The 23,480-nt window shown below is 36.7% G+C and overlaps 1 long non-coding RNA gene, 1 other non-coding gene and 1 pseudogene across 2 annotated transcripts; all 3 read right to left on the bottom strand.

Moving 5' to 3' along the window:
* Positions 1-467: 467 nt before the first annotated feature.
* Positions 468-2,767, bottom strand: LOC149806672 (glucose dehydrogenase [FAD, quinone] pseudogene; annotated as a pseudogene).
* Positions 2,768-11,639: 8,872 nt separating this feature from the next.
* Positions 11,640-11,712, bottom strand: Trnap-cgg (transfer RNA proline (anticodon CGG)). Its single transcript has one exon. It is a non-coding gene; the product is annotated as a tRNA-Pro (tRNA).
* Positions 11,713-17,019: 5,307 nt separating this feature from the next.
* LOC149806674 (uncharacterized) lies at positions 17,020-19,126 on the bottom strand. The gene is made up of 2 exons (XR_016424935.1): positions 18,743-19,126; positions 17,020-17,198 (listed from the first exon to the last, which is right to left on the bottom strand). It is a non-coding gene; the product is annotated as an uncharacterized LOC149806674 (long non-coding RNA).
* Between the last annotated feature and the right edge of the window lie 4,354 nt (positions 19,127-23,480).

A 23,480-nucleotide genomic window follows, 5' to 3' on the forward strand; every position in this document is an offset into this window, starting at 1 on the left:
AACTGTACCGAAGATGCTTGTTAAACTGTAATGACTTTCTTAACTAAACATCTTACAAAACTGTAAAACTATACTCTACGGATAATTGAATTGCCTAAAGGTGTCCACTGGTATCAGCCCATGAATCGAATTGACGTGTACATCTCTCTCTCTCTCTCTCTCTCTCTCTCTCTCCTTAGCTAGTACATCAGTCAGTCAGTATGATTTAGTGTCCGTCTGGTGCACGTTGATTTTTGTTTCTCCTGAGCGACAAATTGTTTTGTCACTTGCCCAAATATCGTCAAGATTATCATGAAAGTAATCCAGATTTTTCTGGAGAAGGTGCTTTTGTAGTGTGTGTGTGTTGTTTGTTTGTTGTTCTTTTTAAATGAGTTCTATGGAAAATTGTGTGAACATTTTTAATGTAACAAACATAAGGTTCATAGCTTTGCATTAAAGTTTTTTTTCAAAAACTACAACACAGTACATATTTTAAAACCTCGCTTTATTCACATTATTTGATAGTGTGTATGTTAGCATGTCAGTTAGAATATGATGTTTACAAATTGATGTCAATAAAGTGCATAGTCCACTTAATATTGATTTAAGTGAAGCTCTTTTTTATTTTCATCCGAAATTGCGAGCAGAAACATAAACCTATCCGCAAAGCAACTAAGAGACTGAAGATTTTTTTTTTATGTTCATGCTGCAACTACGAATTTGATTTGCATTGCTTCCATATCAAAGTTTCTAGACGGGTTTCACTGTATTTTACAAATTCCTTTCCAGCTTTATAAGATAAATTGCTTACTTCAAAATAATACAGATATAAACATGTTCTATTTTACCTTCATTTGTTGCTATCCATTATATTTTTCACATTATCTTTCCAAAATAATATCCGCTGCTTTTTCAGCTATCATTATTGTGGGTGCATTAGTGTTTCCGGACGTGACGTCGGGCATAACCGAGGCATCCACAACGCGAAGGTTTCCAATTCCCTTAACCCGCAACTGAGGATCTACAACGGTGGATGAGTCTTCTGGAGATCCCATTTTACAGGTGGAAGTTGGGTGATACATTGTTACGGCTTGATGACGAACTAAACACTCCAAGTAGACATCGCTCAGAAACTCGTTTCCACCACACGGTTTAAAATGGAGTAAATCCAAAGTCACTCCAATTTTCTGCATAGTTTTTGTACCTAGGTATTTCTCCATTACTCTGAATCCTCTAATAAAGGTTTTGACGTCATCTTCCTCCGCGAGATAATTCGGATCAATAATTGGGGGATCAAAAGGATCCCTGCTCCTTAGTCTTATGGTTCCCTTACTTTTGGGATGCAGCAATCCCACTATCCCGTAAAAACCTTCATCGGGTAGTTTATATCTCGTCTCATTCTGTAAATCGTCTCTTAGTTCTATCAATTCTTTCTTTGGAACAAAACTGTTAAAAACCAACTGTATATCTGGAGCAGATTTAAACTCCTTGCCGCTCTCTGTCTGTATGTGGGCTACAGCTTCCAGAAAAGAAGAACTCAAATAGCCGGTACCAAAGAGAAAATACTGTGCAAAGGTCCACCAACTTGACATTGCTCTTTCGGTGACGGAACCAGTAATATTAACCCCGGTGGGCACTCGAAGCATAAGATGGTCCTGTAAGTTCTCGCCAACGGGAAGATCTGCTATCACAGGAATTCCAAGTTGATCGAGGTGTGACTTGGGTCCGATCCCCGACAACATCAAGATTTGGGGAGATCCAATGGCCCCTGCAGATAGAATTACTTCCTTTGAGGCATAAATCTGGTACTTTCGGTCTCCGCGTATCATCTCGACCCCCACTGCGACCAGTTTCTCAAAGATAACCTTCACAACGCGAGAGTGGGAACTAACGTGAAGATTTTGGCGGTGCATGATGGGTCTAAGGAACGCCCTAGATGTGCTACTTCGTTCCGCATTCCTTATGGTGAATTGAGTTTCTGCAAATCCCTCGAATTCCTCTCCATTATAATCCACAATTTTAAATCCTAATTCTTCCGCAGCTTGTAGATAGTAATCCACAAATGGAGTTACTCGTGCATGACTTACACCCAAGTATCCTCCGGTATTATGAAATTTGGAATCTTTCAATGTTGGTATCAAAATATCCTCAGACTTCAGGAAATAGGACAAAACATCGTCATATCCCCATCTAGTGCATCCTTGTGAGGCCCAGTTATCGTAATCGTAACGACTCCCCCGATTATACACCATGCAATTCAGAATACTTGTGCCACCAAGAACCTTTCCTCGTGGCCAATACGATCGGTTGCCTTTCAAGCCGAAATGTGAAAATTTCTGGGCTTCAGTGTAATAACCCCAGTCAGCCTCTGTTTTCTGAAGGATAAAACAACCGGCAGGGATATGATATAGGGGTTTCCTGGTCTCTTCACCACCTGCTTCCAACAAAAGAACCATGACATCGTCTTTCTCTGACAATCTAGAAGCAAGGACAGCGCCGGCAGACCCACCTCCGACAACAATGTAGTCGTATTCCTTTTTTATATCTGACACGATGCTCGAACCGCCATTTTTCTTCATAGACATGAAATAGGCTACCATCACAGCTACTGCTAATCCCAACATGAAGTGAGATAGTAATCCCATTTTATCTCATAACTCGTGTGATTTTCGTTCTCCTTGTTAAAGTTTCCCCAAATTGCTAAAACTTAACAATTTTGATTGAGTTTTGACTGTACTGACTGCACGATTGTCAAACCGCTCATCCGCTATTAACCAAGAAGACTTCCGTTTCGTATTTACATAGGTCCAAATGTAGAACGCTGATCTGAAAATAGTGTTAGCTATTCTGTACATGTCTCCGATACATCGTGGATACTGATGAGTATAAGTAATGTAGATATAAACGCACATTTAATCCTCTTACCCGTAAATCATCAGTCTTTAATTAGGGTCAAAAATTCGAAAATCATTAGACCGGACTTTCTTTAGCAATTGCTGCGTCAAACACAAAGTAGATATACTTACTACAATCAAGTACAATGTAATTTCATCTATTTTGGGCCACACGAAATTATTTTAGATTGACAAAATATGTATAAATCACAAAAAACTATTAAATTATCTGCGTGCATCCATGAACCTGTCATCGTTAAGGTGTGTGTGTGTGTGTGTGTGAATTAAAAATGTTGCACGATTACTGAATTACAAATGTAAGCAAGGCCTTAAAATATGTTCAGCAAATAAACAACAGAAAATTATATCTTGAGCAAGCTCGTTTAGGGTACCATACTTGATATTTATTACCGGGATCTTGAGGTGAAGTGCCACCAATATATCCTTTAATTAATTAGAGTATTAATGATGACCATGAAATATCGGTAAATGATGGCGGCATGGAAATTGTAATCATTTAGTCAAGGGTTATCAACAATTTTATATACATTACACACACACACACAGACACCCATACACACACAGACACACACACATGCCCACAAATAATATGCATATCAGTACACTCATTGCAAATTATATCCGCAACAAAGACAACAGCAGGAGTAGCAACATCAATGCCAATGCGGCATTATTTCCAATCTGATTAAAAGCGTGATATGTTTTATGACAAACAGTACGGGTTCATTCTCTGGGTTACCTTTGAAATTCCCTGTCAACTCATTTTGGTAATCTTTTGGATAAGGCGTTGCAATTTATCTGAGATAGTGTCAACCTTTGAAACTTTTTGCTCAGAGTGATGTTGCTCACATTCATAAAGGTGAAACTTTTAATTTGCTTCGTAAATCGACAGTTCCATTGAACTTGGCAATGCACATGTGTCAATCAGATCTCCGTTATGTCGGGGATATTGATTTTAATTAGATTAGTTATGTTATTTCCAAGTTATCCTGTCTATCTGTCTATCTATCTATCTATCCGTCTGTCTGTCTGTCGTATGTCTGTTTGTCTGTCTGTCTATCTATCTGTCTCTCTATCTGTCCTTTACTACAAGAGTCCAGGGAAACAAGTATTCAACTTATTCCAGAGTTGTGATCTTACATGAGAGCTTGAAAATTAGCTTTGCTTATGTTTAGACGGAGTTGCCTGACCGCTCCGGTGACCTAGTGGCTAGAATCAATTCATGATATTGGAATTCGTGATTTGTATCCAGGCAACTATTATTTATAGGAAGCACGTAAATATTTGTTTTCCTTTTGCTTTATATCAGGCTGGTTTTAAAATATTAAAATGTATATCTGCAAGACCATATATATATACGAAGTCATTCTTTACTACAATGGTCAGGGCCCCGAGTGGCCGAGTGGTCTAAAGCGCACTCGTTACGGATCATTGCCGGCTCACCTCTGTCTGCTTAGGTTCGAGTCTTGGATTCGACCAATGTGGATATGTGAGAAAGCTTGCCAGTAACTTCTCGTGGATCGGATGTTCTTTCCGGGGATGTTCCGTGTTCTTCCACCACCATTAATACTGGCCGCCATGTATATCCTATCGTGTGCTAAAAAATGGCGTTAAACCCTACTTACAATGGTCCAGGGCAACAAGTATCCCGCAAATTAACGTAACTTTAACAATTGCGTGCTTACATGAGAGCTTTAACATTAGCTTTGCTTACGACTTAACAGCATTGTCGATGCCGCTGGCAATCCACGTTGTCAGCATTAAGAGGTCAGTGTTAGGACTGGTCGACCTGGTGTCAGGATAATGTGACTGGGTGGGACATCATACTACATGTCTACGGCATAATGCCCCAGTTCTAGAAAATCACGATAAACTGCAACACTGCAGACATTGTAGCGATACGACTGATAAATTGTTAAAGCTACGTTAAATATCCAAGGCACACACACTCACTCACTCACACACACACACACACACACCACATTGTAGACATTGTAACACAGTCGTCCATGCCGCTGCCAAACGACATTGTACACATTTTAACATTATTGCCTTGACATAGAACTGTACACATTTAACAGAGGTGCCCATGCCACTGGCAGACGACATTGTACACATTTTGCCACTAATGGAAGACATCATGATCTCTGTGTCTTGTATTTTTATCAGTAAAAGCCGAGACAACAGTCACGTCCTGATGGTGGGAAAATATTCTTAGGTTAGGCTATAGGCATTTCTAAAGTTGTAGCCCATGGGCTGAAGACCGAAAGGTCAATGGTGTTTGCATACATAATTTGGCTTTGTAATTTTACCAGGGAGTGTATATATGGTTATATGTTGCAATCATGAAAGTTTCCAAATTCTTTCGCGATGGCTCTGTCCAGATGGCAAGAACAGGCACAAGAACATGGCCTAACCATATTTGGGGTTTCAAACCAAAAGTGAACTCTTTATTCATGCATTATTCCATATGAATATAAAATATTCTTAATAGTAAGTTGCATTGCTTACTATCAAAATATGTGTAAATGAGGACAATCCCTTAACCTAAAAGACCTCTACCCTTTGTATAGGGGTGTGGATGGTGGCACAAAGGCAGAGGAAAACTGATTAACTTTGAGAAATGAAATAAACACCATTCCCCTTTTCATCAACATAAAACACAGCGACTTCCATCAAATCGCTATGTGTAGTTTTATACCTTTGGACTTGCACGAATTCGTAAATATTAGTTGAATTCAATCCATATATGTTTAAATTAGGGAACGACCGCTGACCTTCCCCAGCTAATAAGTGTGAAGGTGATTCATTTTAAATACAATAATCTTTGTATACAATCACTAAGCATTAAATATTGCAAGCACATTCCTATTTGTATTTTTAAAGTTATAGGCCTGCACAAAACTTAATATTAATTTAAATCCCATATAACAAAAAAATCTAACATACTACCAATCTGGAGTGCGAATTATGCCTCACCGGCAGCACCTACAAAATGGAAAGTTTAAATGTAGCAAGTTTGATTCGTACTAGTAGATTTAGATTTAAGGGCTTGCATAAAATCCTTAACAATGAGTTAACGCGAAAGCCACTAGACGACATAATGCTTGCTGTCTCTAATGGTTGTATTTTTCTATTTTGTCTGAAAAAGGGGAGACAGAACTGATCCGTACCACATAAACAAATCTCTCTCTCTCTTTCTTTCTTTCTTTCTTTCATCTTCTCTCTCTCTCTCTCTCCCTCTCTCTCTCTCTCTCTCTCTCTCTCAGACACACACACAAACATGACACAATCACGCAAAAAACTACATATCTGCAGTCGCTGTGAAAACACTATCCACACATCTTCGCAAGCCAAGATTCCGATACGCCAACGCTATCTACACCTTGGCGGATCGAGCAGATATTTTAGTGCTTTGTCTTAGTGATATATATTTGTTTTCATGAGTTGCCTACCTTAAGTTAGTATGTAATGCTGACAAATCCATAGCGTGTAACAGCGGTGCATTGTACATGGGCCTGAAGTGGTGGAGGCAACTGACTAAAAAGGGATACTTTTGTAGGTTTGACATCGAAATTATGAATACGTGCTAGAGGGAAGCCATTATTGGTGTATTTGGTTGAAAGGTATTTGTACAAACACGGGCCGGCAGCGTAAAATTGCTTATTTATCAGTCCATTCAGGTTGTGTGCTCCTGTCACGTTGCTCAACCCCAGTTAGTAAGTCGTGTATAAACTAAGATATTATTACAAGTCATGGTTTGATGTCTGAACATTGCCACGTGCTAGAGTTAATCTCTTACGCAAGGTTACCGTGACCAGACAGAACACCCGGCATCTAGGAGTATCACAGACGCTAGATCGTGCGACTTTCAATGTGTGTTATGTGCATCAATTGACTGCCATGCATGATGACTCCCGCACCCCCACTGAGACTTTGACATAATTTTTCAACATAAGATAGGGCCCCGGGTGGCCAAGTGGTCTAACACGTTCGTCTTTACCGATCTCTGTAATCTGACCGCTGTCCACATGGTTTTGAGTCTCAGGCTAGGCCAATGAAGGTATGAAAGAAAGTTTGCCAGCAGATTTCAATGGGTGTATGGTTTTTCCCGGGATTGTTCAGGGTTCTTCCTTCATATTTATGCTGGCCACCATGTATATCATATCGTCTACTAACAATGACGTTAAGCCCACAACAGCACAAAAGTATAAGCTCATCGGACAGATTGCATGATTACTGTCACGTTTGCTCAGCCCCAGTTCGTAAGTAGTGTATACACTGGGGTATTATTACAAGCCATGGTTTGATGTCTAAATATTTCTGCAGGCTAGAGCTAATCTCTTACGCAAGGTTACTGTGACCAGATAGAAAATCCGGCATCTTGAATCGGCACAGTCGTTGGATCGCGCGACTTCCCACCTATGTGTTACATCTTAGTCCTAAGATCAGAGGAACCCGCGAGGAAACGGGGCGTGTTCTAAATCCGTTCCCACGTAGACAAACAGTGAGAATGACAATGTCCACTAAGTTTGATTGGATCGGGTCAAACCGACACCCAATCAGAATTGTGTGATAACAATTTCGATACGAATTATAACTTCTAACTAGGAAGTGAACATTTAGTCTCGCCCAGGATGATTGCTGAGCAATAGTGGGTTACTCAGAGGAAGCCACTCGTAATTTGGCGGTAAAACTTAGAGAGCAGATTCTAAGGAAAAGACAAAGCTTCGAGAAGGTAAGTTATTTGCACGATTTGTGCAGAATATAACGGCATGGTTATTGTAATAAAGTGTAGCATGTATACTTAATTACTAGGATCGTTTAGTACGTATAAGTACCTTTGTAGCGTTTAATTTACATGCTTATTTGAGAAATGAGTTTGAGTATTATGTAAAGAATAATGTAGATTGCTAGCTTGAGGTCAGAATTAATTTTGTAATTTGCTATTAGGTTACTTCGTAACGCATTTATCCATGTGATATGTTAAATTTTACACATGCTTGAATTATGAATTTGGAAAATGGTTGAAGTGTGTAAGACTAGTTTAAATGGATGTATGGAATATCAGAATATGGAAATTTGAATATTTGTGTACTTTGTATGAGTTGTAATGTAAAGAAATTTGTTTGATTGCTGTGATATTGTTAGTATAATGGGATTAGGAATATTTACTGATGTGACGCAATTTGTTGATGAATGTATGAGAAGCAATTGATGCGGTACTTTTATTACGACGTTGTTTTACCATGCAAGAACATATGACTTTTTCGATGTGAATTAATACGTGACCGAAGACAATTAATAGCCGTATCCAATGATAGGCTGGATGTAGTGTGAGATGAGAGGGCTAAGGAAAATATTGTACTGTTCTTCTGTTTTCACAGGAATGTTAATGGGGGACAGAATTCCGGTTCATTTAACTCCCGAGTCTCTAAGAGAGGAGAAGGAACTAAGACTAGCAGAGCAGTCGGAATTGACAAATCTAGTCAGAGGAGGCAGTCGAGGAGGAGAAGGAAAATAAGTCGAGGAGGAGTAAGTCGAGAAGGAGCATAGAGAAGTCGACGAGGAGAAGGAATTTGGAGAACGTCGCGAGGAAGAGAGAACTGGAGGAATAGGAGAAAAGAATACACAGATGATTAGAATACAAGGACAGGTGGAAATCTATCTCACACTGTTAATCAAATGATGCAATAGGTTATCACAGGGTCGAGCGGAAGGAGAGTATTTGGAGAAAAAAAAATCATTTCACTATTGAATTGTCATTAAATTGTTATTCGTTGAATTTCACTTTTTTTATATTCAATCATTTAACCGTCGGCAGCGATGACGACAGCTCCGGCCGTCTGGTGGTTAGAGCGTCCGCCTCAGATGCGAGAAGTCGTGGGTTCGATGCGCGGCCGAGTCATACCAAAGACTTATACAAATGGTACTAACAACGATAATGTGACTGGGTGGGACACCATGCTATAAACTGTCACACTGCAGACATCGTAGCGATATGACTGAAAAATCCGTCACGTCACAGCTCCCATTGTCTCGATCATGTAAGAACAGTGTTCAAATTTGAACAACTTAATTTTGATTGGGTGCGGTGGTTTCCCGCACCATCCAATGCAATTCACAGACCCAAAGCACATAAATATTTGCTTGATACATGAATGCGAAAATGACAACACACCAAAACATCACTAGATCTTCAAACCCTTAGCAACCACCATAAAATATGAAAGAATAAGATTTGCACTATCATCGGAATCGTCACGTGCGACACGGCAACCTGTTCTTATATCAGATTATACGTGAAATAACTTAGGAGAATAACGTTCAAATATGTCAGGAGATATTCTGTTTGCTGTCGTTATTGATGACATTTTCAGTGTTAATAGTCCACAGTGCAGTATTTGTCAGTAGGGCCTCATGTGACAGCCAGAAATTATAATTTGACATATTAAACCGCACTGAAGATGCTTGTCTGTTTTGACTCACTTAACTAAACATCTTACCAAACTATGAAGTAACATTTCTACGGAAAATCGAATTGATTAAAGGTGTTCTTTAGTATCAGCCCATGAATCAAATAAACGTGTACATATCCCTCTCTCTCTCTCTCTCTCTCTCTCTCTCTCTCGTGTTTGATGACGCGCCTTTTAAAAAAAATACACTTGAATTGATTGACATAACCGCAGAAATCTGCTTAAGTGTGCATTCATGGGTGTGCATATTCTGTAAAGCTGTTATTTTGTCGCAATGTTGAATGAGTAAGACAATGTTATCTAAATAGGGCCCTGCTGAATGTATACATGAACGCACCTACTTGTCATGTAGGATAATGGCGACAAGAGAAATGTATGACCCTACCATGTATGGTGTCTAGAGATTTATTTCTGTGTAGTTCATGAGTTAGATAAAGTAGGAGTTAGTCGTCATTCTCCCAAATAGTGGTGACGGACAATTATGGAGAGAATGCCCTCTCATGCAATTTTTATATCGTACATAAAATTCATTCTTAGTCTTTGACTTTGAAACACGGTCTCATTGTAGCGAAACTGTTGTGTCGTTCAAGTACCTACAGGATTATTTTATAGTCACCTACTTACACACTAGTTGAGTATGTGTTATGAGGTGTTCAAAACATCAATATCACGAAGCTCTCCACCCACCCACCCTATAACACGGACTGGAGACCTGATTGATGATTTTGTAATCGTTTATTATTATTATTATTATTATTAACCAATTTCAAGCCACACCCAGCCTAGTGTAAATTTGAACTTTACATGATTATGCAATGAAGTTAATCTGATTTCACGACTGAGTGACAGGTGTGGATGTTGCCTGACGAGTGTGGATGCGTGACAGGTGTGGATGCTGCCTGACGGGTGTGGATGCGTGACGGGTGTGGGTGCTGCCTGACGGTATTGCCCATAACTTGTAAAGACCTAAGAGTTCGAGAACGTAGTAATGTTTATACCAGCTCCCTCGATTACTACAACACTCAAATAAATAAATGAATAAATAAATAAATAAGCTACAATAGCCAACCATTCGGATTGAGGGATACGAGAGCACTAAAAATGTAATATGGGAGTAAGAGTTATATCAACCCACTGGATACAACTAAAACTATTTTTTTTAAATCCAAATAGTAGTTCCATGTGCAAGTAATTATTTGCATCAAACCCACTCGTGGGGCCACACGACCCTAAAACTTCAACAAATACAACGCTTATAGTTTACATAAATAACAATTTTACTGGTCTTTTGCAAAACGCAAACAATGGTTATACACTAGTTTCAACAGTTGTTAGATAGGTGTTATAAATATTTTATCAGCTTCATACAAAAGCAATAATGTCGTCGGTATCAAGATAACATACACATTTTCTTTCTCGGAATGATACAAATGTAAAGTTTACAAGATCATTCTATAACGATTTAAAAAGATTTCTTTTAAAAATAAATAGAGAAAGAAAGTATTTATGGCGAACAAATTGTTGAAGATTTAATTTTACTTGGAACTTTAGTCGCCATTAAGCAGTAGTTGAAACAAAAACTACACAAATAAATGTTACAGTCAGTAAATTTGAGAAACATACCGTGCGCTTGCAGTGCAAACAGTTGCATAATGTTACAAATGTAAAAACAAACTGAGAAGGAAAGGGAAAAAGAAATACAAAATAACAGAGATATAAAGAGCGCATTAAAACAACAAGGTTAAAATTATGTTACTGAGAAATAACTAAAATATTAGAGGGAGAAATAAACTGATGCAGCTATTAACCAGTGTGTAAAAAGAAATGTTGAGCCTAAAATGCTAAAACGGTAGAGGACAATACTCTGAAAGACATCAATGGATGGATAATTAGACAAAATAAAATAACAGCTACTAAAGAGAGCAATTGAACAGGTTTTACAATCTCATATCTTCATTACCTGTATACACAGAGATTTAGAATCATATTGGCCCTATGATCACAAAAAGAAAGTGTGTGTGTGTGTGTGTGTGTGTGATTAGGATTTTTAACGTAGCTTTAACAATTTTTCAGCCATATCGCTACAATGTCTACAGTGTGGCAGTTTATAGTGATGTCTAATACTGGGGCATCATGCCGCAGACATGTAGCATGATGTCCCACCCAGTCACATTATCCTGACACCAGGCCGACCAGTCCTAACATTAACCTCTTAATGCTGAGCTTCTAGCGAGGCAGCTGTTAGTACCAGTTTTGTAAGTCTTTCGTATGACTCGGCTGGGGTTCGAACCCACGACCTCCCGCTTCCGAGGCGGACGCTCTAACCACTAAGCCACCGGAGCGGTATACAAAAAGAAAGACACAATCAGATATGTCTTTTTGCCAAATGATTACAATCGATCGAGATGAGGATGAACAAAGACTGATATATATCAGAAAGCGATATGGGGAGTTTTTTAATATATTTTTGGCCTTTAATTTTTTTTAATCTACTAAAGAATATGGCACCTTACAATAACAGGATAGTTTAAGAATCTTCAATAATGGAATCCCATATACTGACTAAGAGATCAAAAATATAATGATTGAGCAACAATAACAAATTGATACCTTTTGCAAGGAGATAAATTTAACAGCGCTATAGTACCTTGCCAGAGTTGCAGAGTAAATAATTATTCAAAAGAGATAACCAGAAATATCGATGATGGTAAAAATAATAGAAATTTAATAAAGCATGAAAAAGCCGCGAAAACAAAGCACGGTTTATCTATTACATATTGTAGTAGTAAGATCCATTGAAGAAAAAACATGTAGCATTCGCTGAATTATACAATAAATACAAAATGAGGTTGAACAATCACGAATAGACGGGGAACGATGTGTTGCTCAAGAATTAGTTGATGACATCAATGTAGTACTTGACAAAAGCATTAAAACTTAAAATAGACGGTAAGAATATTGCACCAAGTGGTAAAAACAAATAAAACAAAAGAGAGAGGCATTCAAAACTGAATTGACGACGAAAATGGGAACAATGACTCAAGTGTTAAAATGAATGTATCAAACAAGCAAATCGATAAAAATAAGGTAAAGCCTTGATGCATATTGTTTTGTTTTTCTTCGCATCGTATCAGAATAAGTTTTGATTGATTTAAGTACAAATCTCTGACATGCATTTTAAATTGAAAAACAGACAACACTGCTCTGCAGAGTTGGTATTCAATGTATACGTGTGAACGGGTTGCTGAAAGGTTTTATATCGGACTCTGTTTCATTAATTGTATTTTATACACATCGTAACTGTATGATGTTATTAAACAATAACCCTGATGATTTTCCTTATGATGGAACAAACAACGTTTCTACATTTATAATTTCACATTCTTTCATCTTACACGTCTTATTTCTTTACTAATTTATTTTTGCGTCTTTATCTGTCCTGACAAATAAATAAACATAACACAAATTATTTAACTTGAACGCCATATAAATGATGATCCATCAGTAATCCATGAACCTTCTTATTCATTTGTGGGATAACAATACATTATCCTTTTGATTGTTAACAGCGGTATAACACTTGATGATACCCTTCCTTCATTACAGATACACGATGGATCAGTACCAGTCACGAATAATCTAATTTTCTTACTTTATTTGCTTTGCAGCTTGTTGTTATAAAATTGCACATCACCCACCTTGCTAACTCTATCATTGTAAACGCACGTAAATAGGTTTTGCGCATTTCTTCTCACGTTTTAAACTTAATTGTATTCTAGGTAGTAAGTGTCCCTATTGAATTATGTTTGTTGCTATGTTGCAATGTGCACACTACTATACTCAAAAGGACGGCAACAAAATAACTACTAATAAAAGGATTAGGAAAGGTACGAAAGACACTTGAGATTTATATATTACAAATTTATATTGTAAAAACAAACAATACTTTTTACATTTACTGAATCTTGTTACAAAATACATGCTGATATTGAAAAATCAAATGTGATGAGATCCACTTCATATTGCAACCAATATCATAGCAACCCGACATTTGGAACAGATTTACTTCTACCCAACTAATCTGTTTACCAGTTTCCCATCTAAAAAATTTATTTTCTTGTTGGGATTTTTTCTGCATGTTTCGCCTCGTGGTCCATTTATAAAGACTGTTGGAATGTAGGCATATAATGTCTGACTTTGACCTTATCCTTTCTTTCTTAACAAAAGCTTTCTTCAAGCAATAAATCATGACTTCCTTCAGCATTTCTGCAAGTTGCCATGCACATTTCATGTCCTATTTCATTGCCAATCATCAGGAATATGTTATATATAGACTGTTAAACGTTTGGACCCTCGGAAGAAGACCCTCACCCGTACAGATCACTTACATCTCACATGTGTCCGCGTGGGTTCGGGTCTCGGAATCGGCCAGCGTGGATATGTATAACATTCCAGAAGCTTCCCGTAATTCGGTGGTTCTTTCCATGATTTTCTCGAGTTCTTCTGCCACCAAATATACTGGCCGCCATGTATGGGCTGCTTTCACTGTCGTCACGATTTTGTACGCAAATACCCACAATGCCACGTGCGCATCTTGCGCCGCCCTTTTGAGTCCCTAACAAAGTTTTGTCGACATTAGTCATCACGTATATTCAAGATAAAAAATCTGACATAATCGTCGATAAGAATATTTACCTCATCGAAATGATAAATAGATTATACTTGAAATTAAGTTCCCTTATAGCAGAAAAGTACAAATAAAGTTGGGAGTTGCCTGAATTTTGTCGAAAGACAAAATAGTGAAGTTGAACCACATTCATGCATATTGCAATCAGAAAGAAATTCAGTTATTTCTGACAAACAGGCAATATTTAGATTTTTTAAAAAATATTTCGTATGATGTCCCTTAGATTGTCTTCTTGAAAGAGTATTTCCTCACAATGATCCTCTGGATACAATATCATTTTCGGAATTAAAATATTTTGTAGCATGTGTATTGTGCCATAACTTTTATTTACAAATACTTTTCGCGAAAACAAGTGCTATGTGCCAAAGACAGATGACAAGCCAATATTAATTAGTAGGGTCAGATACTGTATTTATGGCGGAGATGATGGACGTAGGATAATACTGAATGAAAGCGAGAACCATTCAAAGAAGTTTCATTTTGAGTGTATTAAGATCAATCATGTGCCTAACGCAACATGACTTTGTGTCGAATGTCAAACGGGGTATTCTTGAAATGTTCTTAACATTCGTCTTTTCAACTTGAACTATAACCAAACGATTGATTGCAGACCATGAAAATTGAAAATCATCATATGTTTCGACTTATTTTTGTATCCATTTGTTTATGTGTGTTTATTGATGGATCTATAACTATATGAAAGCCAGATTGGTATGGTAGTTATTATTTATACTTATTCTTTCATGAACCTATCAACTATTAAAAACAATTGTTGCATGAAATATAGTTCTCATTAACGTCAGGTATGAATTAAGACCAGATCCTATCAACACATTTATTGATAAACAACTGAGGCCCAGAACCATTCAAATGAACAATGAGCAATGGTATGAATTATCAGTATTTACAATTGTAATTGCGTACTGCACCTCTAGATTTGCATGTTAAGGAATCACGGTCTCTACTTTATCCTCAAACGTTTTCTCTCACAGATCTAACATATTTGTTAAATTAATAAAGAAACTGATCTTCGTGTGTGAACAAAATAGGTTTTGCATTTTTTATTCTTAATTGAAAGGACACAAGTTTTGCAAATATTACCGAACACATCGTAAAATGCACGAATACATACAGTTCATCTTTCCACTATTAAGTTAAATCTCTTGTGGGTTGATGTAAAGTACAAAAGCACTTAATAGAATGTGTTGTGGTGTTTTAATTGTACAAGGAGTGTGCATTACTACAGGAAAGATTTCCCTGGGTATTATATATGGTACCACATACATCACAGAGAATAACATGCGCAACTTTTCATTGGTGCTGACAGTTTTAAAAAAAATATCACCACTAATCCTTTTTGTGGTTTTATATTTTTCGAGTTATCTTTATTGTGGCATAGTGTTTTGTTTTCTAATAATTATGTTGGCTTATTAGAGCTATTTTATTTAGCAACATCCTCAGCATTATTTATGTGTCTAATACCTGTTTATCTTTATTGACACAATTTAAATGATCTGATGTATTTTGTGCTGCCTTCCATTAAACAAAACTCTGGTGTATCCTGGTTCCAATATTTGATATACAGGTATGATTATCTCAAATTCATTTTCAATTTTTCTTACATCCTCAACATTTACCGGGCATTTATAAAACTAATGAACGTATGTATCTAAGTTTTGTTTTCATAATATCTGGAGATCTTCCAAATGTAGTATCTAACACAGACTGGTTGCACAACACTTTGTTTTATCAGCATATTGTTATGCTAATACAAAGATTACAAACATCGTTGGTTTAACCTATTTAGGCCATTCTATGTATGAGTTTCCCTCAAGCGAGCGATACCATTCCAAATTCAATATTAAAATTTAAATTCTGTTGAATATCCATTTTGTTCTTAGCTGATCTCCTGTTAAATGTTGAATAAATGTCCAATTACATTATCCCTTTGGTCTATATTTGATATATCTGGAAAATTTGTTTTGTGGTAAAAATGTATATACTCAGCTTGTTTGAATTTGGGTTATCTCATTAGTCATGGCGTTAAGTCTAATGGAGCTTTCACATAACCAAGTGGTTGAAGTTTTCGAACAATGTTCTTCTTCAAATATGGTTCCATCTAATTGAAAACGTCTTACAAATCATAAGATCCGTCGTCGTTTACATTTCTGCTAAATTGATCTCTGCTTCTTTACTTATTAATTATGTCTCCTCATACGTCAAAAATCTTGCCTACTTCAAAGACGTATTAAAGATTGTTATTAATTTCTCATATTTTTATTGGTGTGTCAGAGAGAGGGAGAGAGAGAGATGGAGAGAAATGCACCAAACAGGAGCAGGTAACAAAAAGTTTAAATACGAATTAATAACACTATCATACAGGTTAGAAAATTTGTAATTCCTATTCTACGGAGATTCGAACCTGGGTCCGCGGTTGACGGCACCCATTGCCTAGCCTGCACACATAGACCCCATACACTATTTATACCGTGCACACAACATCACTAAAAACTGATGTACAAAGTCATGGATTTGCGTCATTTCGACAGAAATGGAGGTGTACAGAGGTCATTATAGAGAAATACAAAAATATGCACCGAAAATCCTGTTTCTGGATCCTACAGGAGAATGCTTGATAACATTAACAGAATTTTAGATAGGTATTAGTAATATGATACAAGTTAGAGAATTTTAAATTTGTACTTTTTCTCCATCCCCCCTATATATATATATATATATATATATATATATATATATATATATAGATATATATATATGGCCTTTGAAGTGTTGGTATAAAGCAACTTGATATACCAATAGTATTTGTATATCAAACTGTGATTTGCCCATGGTGTATGAATACGCATAATGAACATGTTTTGATAGCTATTATACTCTCTAAACATAGATATGAATTTCTTGCAATATTACATTTAAAAAGGAAAAGATAACAAGAAAATGATTTTCTTGTAAAATATATTTTATAGAAACTAACATTTTTATACCCAAAAAAAAAACAAACAACCATACTCAATCTAGGAAATAAATATAATTGAACTCCACCCTGTGTTGTCTGCTGTCATCTCTGTCAACACTGATGTTCCAAGTCTCTCCCTCTGGCAAAAATCAAACACTGCAACTCTGTGGAAAAAAGAAAACAATGACATCAGAAAAGGAGTAAGAAAAATGAAGCAATATTTAATCTACTAAACTGTGAGTTAATTGGAGAGTTTGACAGAGACATGGCTGAGACATTTGTAAATGAAAATGATCATTGTGCTAGGGAAGACAGATTTGTACACCATGAGCCTGATGATTTACTGAAATTTATAGAAAGTAAGCAGAATGCAAACACTTTTAAAAAAGACACTTTTTGATGTAAGGCTAGTGACAGAATTCCTGCAGTCAAAAAATAGATTCAGAAATTTACACAAGATACACCCATCTGAATTGGATCAGCACCTGGCTGGTTTTATTCTATGTGTTAGAAGAAAAGATGGATCTGAGTTTGAACCGAACAGCTTAAGAAGCATCATCAGCTCCATTGATCGCCACCTTAAAATCAAGAAATATGCAAGTACAATCATGAGAGGAACAGACACAAATTTTGCATTAACATGGGAAGCTCGTCGGGCTAAGCAAAAAGATTTAAAATCTAAAGGAAAGGGAAATAAACCCAATCGGAGACAACCGATCGCAGACGAAGAAATAAATGCCTTGTATAGTAAAAAACTAATGGGGACGGAAACACCTGAAGCCATTCTTAACACATTGTGGTTTAACAACTCTGTGCATTTTGGTTTGAGGGGAGTGACTGAACATTACAATCTGAAATAGGGGATGTTACACTAAAGAAATATGTGAATGGCCTCAAGAACTCAATGAAAGGCAGACAAAAACAAGAACAGGAGACAATGTCACGGACATCAGGGATATTAATCCTAGGATGTATGAAAACAAATACAACAAAGAGAGATCCACTTGCTATCTACAAACGGTATGCTGAGCAAAGACCAGCAGACTTTTGTCAACGTGAAGATCCTTTCTATATTGCCCCCAACACTATGCTAATCTCAGCGACAAACCCAAAATGGTTTAGGAAACAAGTCGTTGGAATTAACAAACTTGGATGCATCATGAAAAAATTAAAGAAAAGGCAAATATTACAGAAAGAAAGAAATTAACAAACACAAGTAGCCGACAGTACTTAATTCAGAAGTTAAGAGACAAAAACATTCCCCCAACGGATATCATGCAAATTTCAGGACACAGAAACGTACAGTGTATAAACAGCAAGTCAAACATTAGTGAAAAACAACAACAGACGTACTCCAATTACCTGAGCAACCCCCACCACCACAACAAAGAAATTTCCAACTACACAGCAACAGACTGTAGTATATCAAGTTCCCAATGTGTAATATTCAGCAGAATCAGAGTATCTGCAAAACATTCTACGGATTAAACATCACCGCACAAAATATGTTTGTTATGAACCAAACGGAAAACATGAACGAGATCCCTAACTGGGTCAACTTCTTTCAACAGTCGAATTATCAAACAGGGCCCACACAGCGAAAACGTAGGAGAATTATTGAAATTGACACTGACAGTCAGTAAGAATAGCGAAATATGGACATAAACGATATCAATGAAATGTGGTTAAGGTTAAATTGTTTAATTACCTATTGTTCCTTCATTATTTTGATGTTTCTGGCTCAAATAGTACTGTTGCTATAGATTCAAATGGCCGCCCTGTTACTGTTCATGACAACGAACGCTGCAAATTCAAAGTTTGCATGCACATTATTAAAAATATTTTGAATGTTAACTATAATCCTTGTGTTTTCATTTCATTTAATATTGCTAAACGAAACATATAGGAATTAATTTGAATGAAGTGTACAGGAAATTATGAATCACAACAGAACTTCTTTTTTGAGCGTACATACATGCGTGGGGTTGTGAAGAGTTCACTCCCCTAAAGTGCACTGTTTGTGGCCGTCAATTTTATCTCCCATATAAAATGAAAACTTTGATGTGGTATAAATAAAATATATGTATAGTATGTATACTGTATCAATGATATACCACTCGTTGTATAAATGTTTCATTAAAAGGAAACTCGGGCAAGCCTCGTTTCCTTTTAATGAAAAATTTATACATCTCGTGGTATATCATTGATACAGCGTACATAATATACCTATATTCTATATATGTATATATTGTGTGATTGACCATGGTCAGTAAAGTGTTAAGGGCCTAGCTGATCAATCACATTTATTTTGTAAGTAACATAATACAGAGCTAATATTTCTCTTTGACTATAGATTAAATATTCAGATCATTATGAATGGAGGTATATATGTTGTTTTTTTTTCCACCTGGAAATACATGATCTTGTTGACAATTTAAACTGTTTTTAGAAAGGAAGCTGACCGTCATCCGGTCATGTTATTGTGTCTTAATTTTTCTTTTTAATGTTGTTTACTTCAAAAGTATTCATTCTATAACTTATAATCAGTCTTAGATGAATCAATTTTAGTTGTGTTTTAGTTCATACTTGAGATAATATATTTAAATTATTCACTGGAAATACGCTGTGCCCAATAATATTTCTGACTAAATAAATTTTTGGACAGAAAATTGGAATTCAGTCAATGGCATTTTAGTTTATATCGTTGTAATACATTAAGACTGTTGGCACATTATCACGTTCGAGGCTCTTGGCACGTCAGCGCGCTCACTATTGCAATTTAGTCGGAACGCCACTCGAGTTCACTTAAAACTTGTACATTTGAACTACACTCAGCGATATAGTTCTCAGCTTCTGTATTATGATAAAATTCACCCGCGGTAATAACCGAACCGACGGTTTTTCAAACTGAAATTCCACGCTTTACACTTAAGCTAAGCAGGAGCGACTACAAACAGTAGAACATTATCGTTTTTCTCTATCCTGCTATGATAAACACTTTTTTGGTCACTTTATCCATATTATCTTAATTTCCCGATATGTACCTGATTGAGTTGGTGTATAAATAAATTACTACTTGTTTTTGCTCTCCCCTCCCCGTGAACTAATTGGTCTAAATTTTTTATTATCGCTGTAACGTCCACGTCTACTTTTTTATTTTAATGTCTTATCCTTTGTTCAGTAGGATGGTGTGGGGAAAAAACTATTTACAAAACATCTCATATGCCTACACAAATGCATATCATTCCATTTGTCTGTCTCACACTATTTTGCTTCATTATGAAAAAACATTTGCTGTCAAGGAAATGAATGATATAGAAAACATACATAGCCACATACAGTAAGCTTAACGATAACGGTCATGGAATGCATGATATTTGTTTTTTTTTAAATTAGGCTGTAGGTTTATTCTGACAGTACTTGAAAATCTTAGAATTTATATGTAATTTTCAATCAGAATAAATAAATATTATTATAACAGCATTTTTACACTTTGGAAAGTAACTTTTTTTTCTAGGTTCTTCGTAAGAAGATATACATTTTGAACACAAACTTGTAAACAGTGTTTTCCTCCTATTACTCATCACTATCAAAAGCCTGTCAAAACTTTAATCTGTTAAATAGCATCGTAAGATAATGCACGACTAACAAACAAACACATAGAAGGTGTACGCTGTGTACGAATTGTTAACCTATATTCAGCTCCTAGGATGAGTCTCGATGTATAAATCTTAAACCTGAAACAGTGTATTATATAAAGATTTTACCAACAGTGATTAAAGCCAACAATGGTTCCAAAATATTATTTCGGACAATTAAAATAGCCTTATAAAACCAAATAACAAAATAATTCATTGGTAACTAAGACGCTGACTTCGGTGGCATTGATGGCGAAGGAAACTAGAATACGTAGGAACCGAATGTTGTGTACCACTATCCATTATGGAAAAGTGGATCAAACTCTGGCCCGTGCAGATGAAATGCGAGTGCTTCACATAGCTGTGTTAACAAACATTACAAATTTAAGAATATGAAGTAGAAATGACTACTAAGTAAGATGAGAAATCTGAATCAATGTCTGGTAAGAGTTCTGCTGAAAGCACCTTATCTTTTGTTTCTGTACTAAATTTATTTTCGGAGCTGGTTCGTCCGATGTACTGATATCTGTCTTCTTGACCGATGAGCCAATCCGCGATTTGTGACCTTTCATGAAGCGTACGTCCTGAAATAGACGGGAACACATCTAACGTCTACCGTCGATGTTTGAAATTGGACTTGGACACCCAAGTTACTAACTGCAAGCCGGCCTTTAGTGCCGACTTATCCTCGTGATCAATTTCGCCGTCTATTAGCTCCTGTCCCACCATGTTTTTTTTATTACTTCATGAAATATTAATCGATCTCCTGCGTCAAATAGAATGGGCATTTTGACGGCTCTCTTTTTACTTCTTCTGTGTGCACATGGCATGATATATAACGAGTTATTCTTAGAAAGTTGGTACATCGGTTTGGTGCAAGATGGCTAGGTCTAATTTTCGATTAGTTGTCCATATTTATGTTTATTGTTTAGAGTTAATGTATCGTAGAAATTGTTGTTTTCAATGTCTTTTTTTTTCGCTTCAGGGCGGAAAGATCTGGGCGAAACTGAAAACGGTCACATGTTATTCTAGGTTAACCATTCGCCTACATGCTGAACATAAATATGAGTGTCTTCGCGCAACTATGAGTCGGAAAACTCACCACAAACTGAACTATGGGCTTTCCGGTTCAAGTTCCGCTCCCTCTTTATATTCTTTGTTATTTTATTATACAATATATAGTACAATGTGATGAAAAGTGACCCTGTGCTGTCTGTGCTGCAAATTATTTCTTTGTTTTATGTTTAATTTTTTTTAAATATTCGTCGAACCAGATCTACTGTGAATACTCGCTTATATGTTGAATCTTGATGCAAACTGCATATATCCAGATCGACTTTCTCACAAATGCACCGGTAGATCTGTTCTATTCAGTTTGTTTGAAGTAATCAGTACAACAATCAACACAGACTCTGATCTGCCGGTGCATAATGCGACGGAAGCTCAAGGTATATATTGTTTGCAGCTGGACGGGACTTATAAGTGAGTTTACGGTATCCATCTTCACAGTCTTTAGAACCTCAAAAAATAATTTAAACACGTCGTTTTCTTATCAAACAGTTTCGATGTCATGAACGTAGGCTTTCGGTTAGCTCCCCCACCCCCTCTCATGCCCCTCCCCTTCTTTTTATTATTGAAGACGATCAAACGATAAGAACATACCAAAAAGAATTACGTTTAATCCTGGCCCCTCAAGAACAATAAATAGTCTTACGTTATCATGACGTAAAATAACACTTACTCCCCAATTACCACTCTCGCGTGACCGTTCAGGTGGCCTAAGGGTGAAAGCGTCCGCCTCGGATGCAGGAGGTCGTGGGTTCGAACCCCGGCCGAGTCATACCAAAGACTTATAAAAATGGTAATAACAGCTTCATCGCTAGGTGCAAAGCATTAAGATGTTAATGTTAGGACTGGTCGGCCTGGTATCAGGATAATGTGACTGGGTGGGACATCTTGCTACATGTTTGCGTCATGATGCCCCAGTACTAGCAATCACTATAAACTGCCACACTGCAGACATCGTAGCGATATGACTGCAGAATTGTTAAAGCTATGTTCAAAATCCAAATCACACACACACACATACAAACACACACACACATATATATATGGGTAATGTATAACAATACAATACATACTTTTTCATGATTGAATGTCAGGATCAGAACTAGTTTCTCGAGACTAATTCAAAAATATCAAAACTTTGAAAATGATATAGCAAATGTAGTACTATCATTTCTATGAGATCCATATTTGCGGCCACACGAAAATACAAATGACCATTAGCAGTAACGCAAAATGAGGGTGCCAACAGGGTCAAAGAACCTGTAATGGCAGATGTCCTTTCGACAACTCTCATCTGGAAAGTAGTTTGTATCGGGTATAAATTATCCTGAAATTCTCAAGGTTTTTTTTTTAATATAACTTTTGCTTTTAACGGATCGTAGCTATTTAGAAAAGACAGATCGTATGCAGTCCAGTTTTGATAGAACCATACGTGAAACATTATTTCAAATTTATAACCTATAGCCAGACCTTTCGTAGGCCGATAAATCAGCCCCTCACCCGCAATGATCGTCCGTCAGTATTAACACAGATGGGGGGGGGGGGGGGCATTAACCTGACTAGACCATCGGGTGCCCTTACGGCAATTCCAAGTCTACACTGTTCAGTTTATGTATCTTTCTATACAGTTATACACTATTATATTAACTCATTTCTCTGATAAGCGAAGGCCACGAAAAGCATCCCAAATTTTGAGACATAAAAATGAGCCGTAACTGAATAAGTAACTTTCGAGCAATG

This window comes from Sinohyriopsis cumingii, chromosome 1, assembly GCF_028554795.1.
Source record: "Sinohyriopsis cumingii isolate HCF-2022 chromosome 1, ASM2855479v2, whole genome shotgun sequence".
Taxonomy (NCBI): Eukaryota; Metazoa; Mollusca; class Bivalvia; order Unionida; family Unionidae; genus Sinohyriopsis; species Sinohyriopsis cumingii.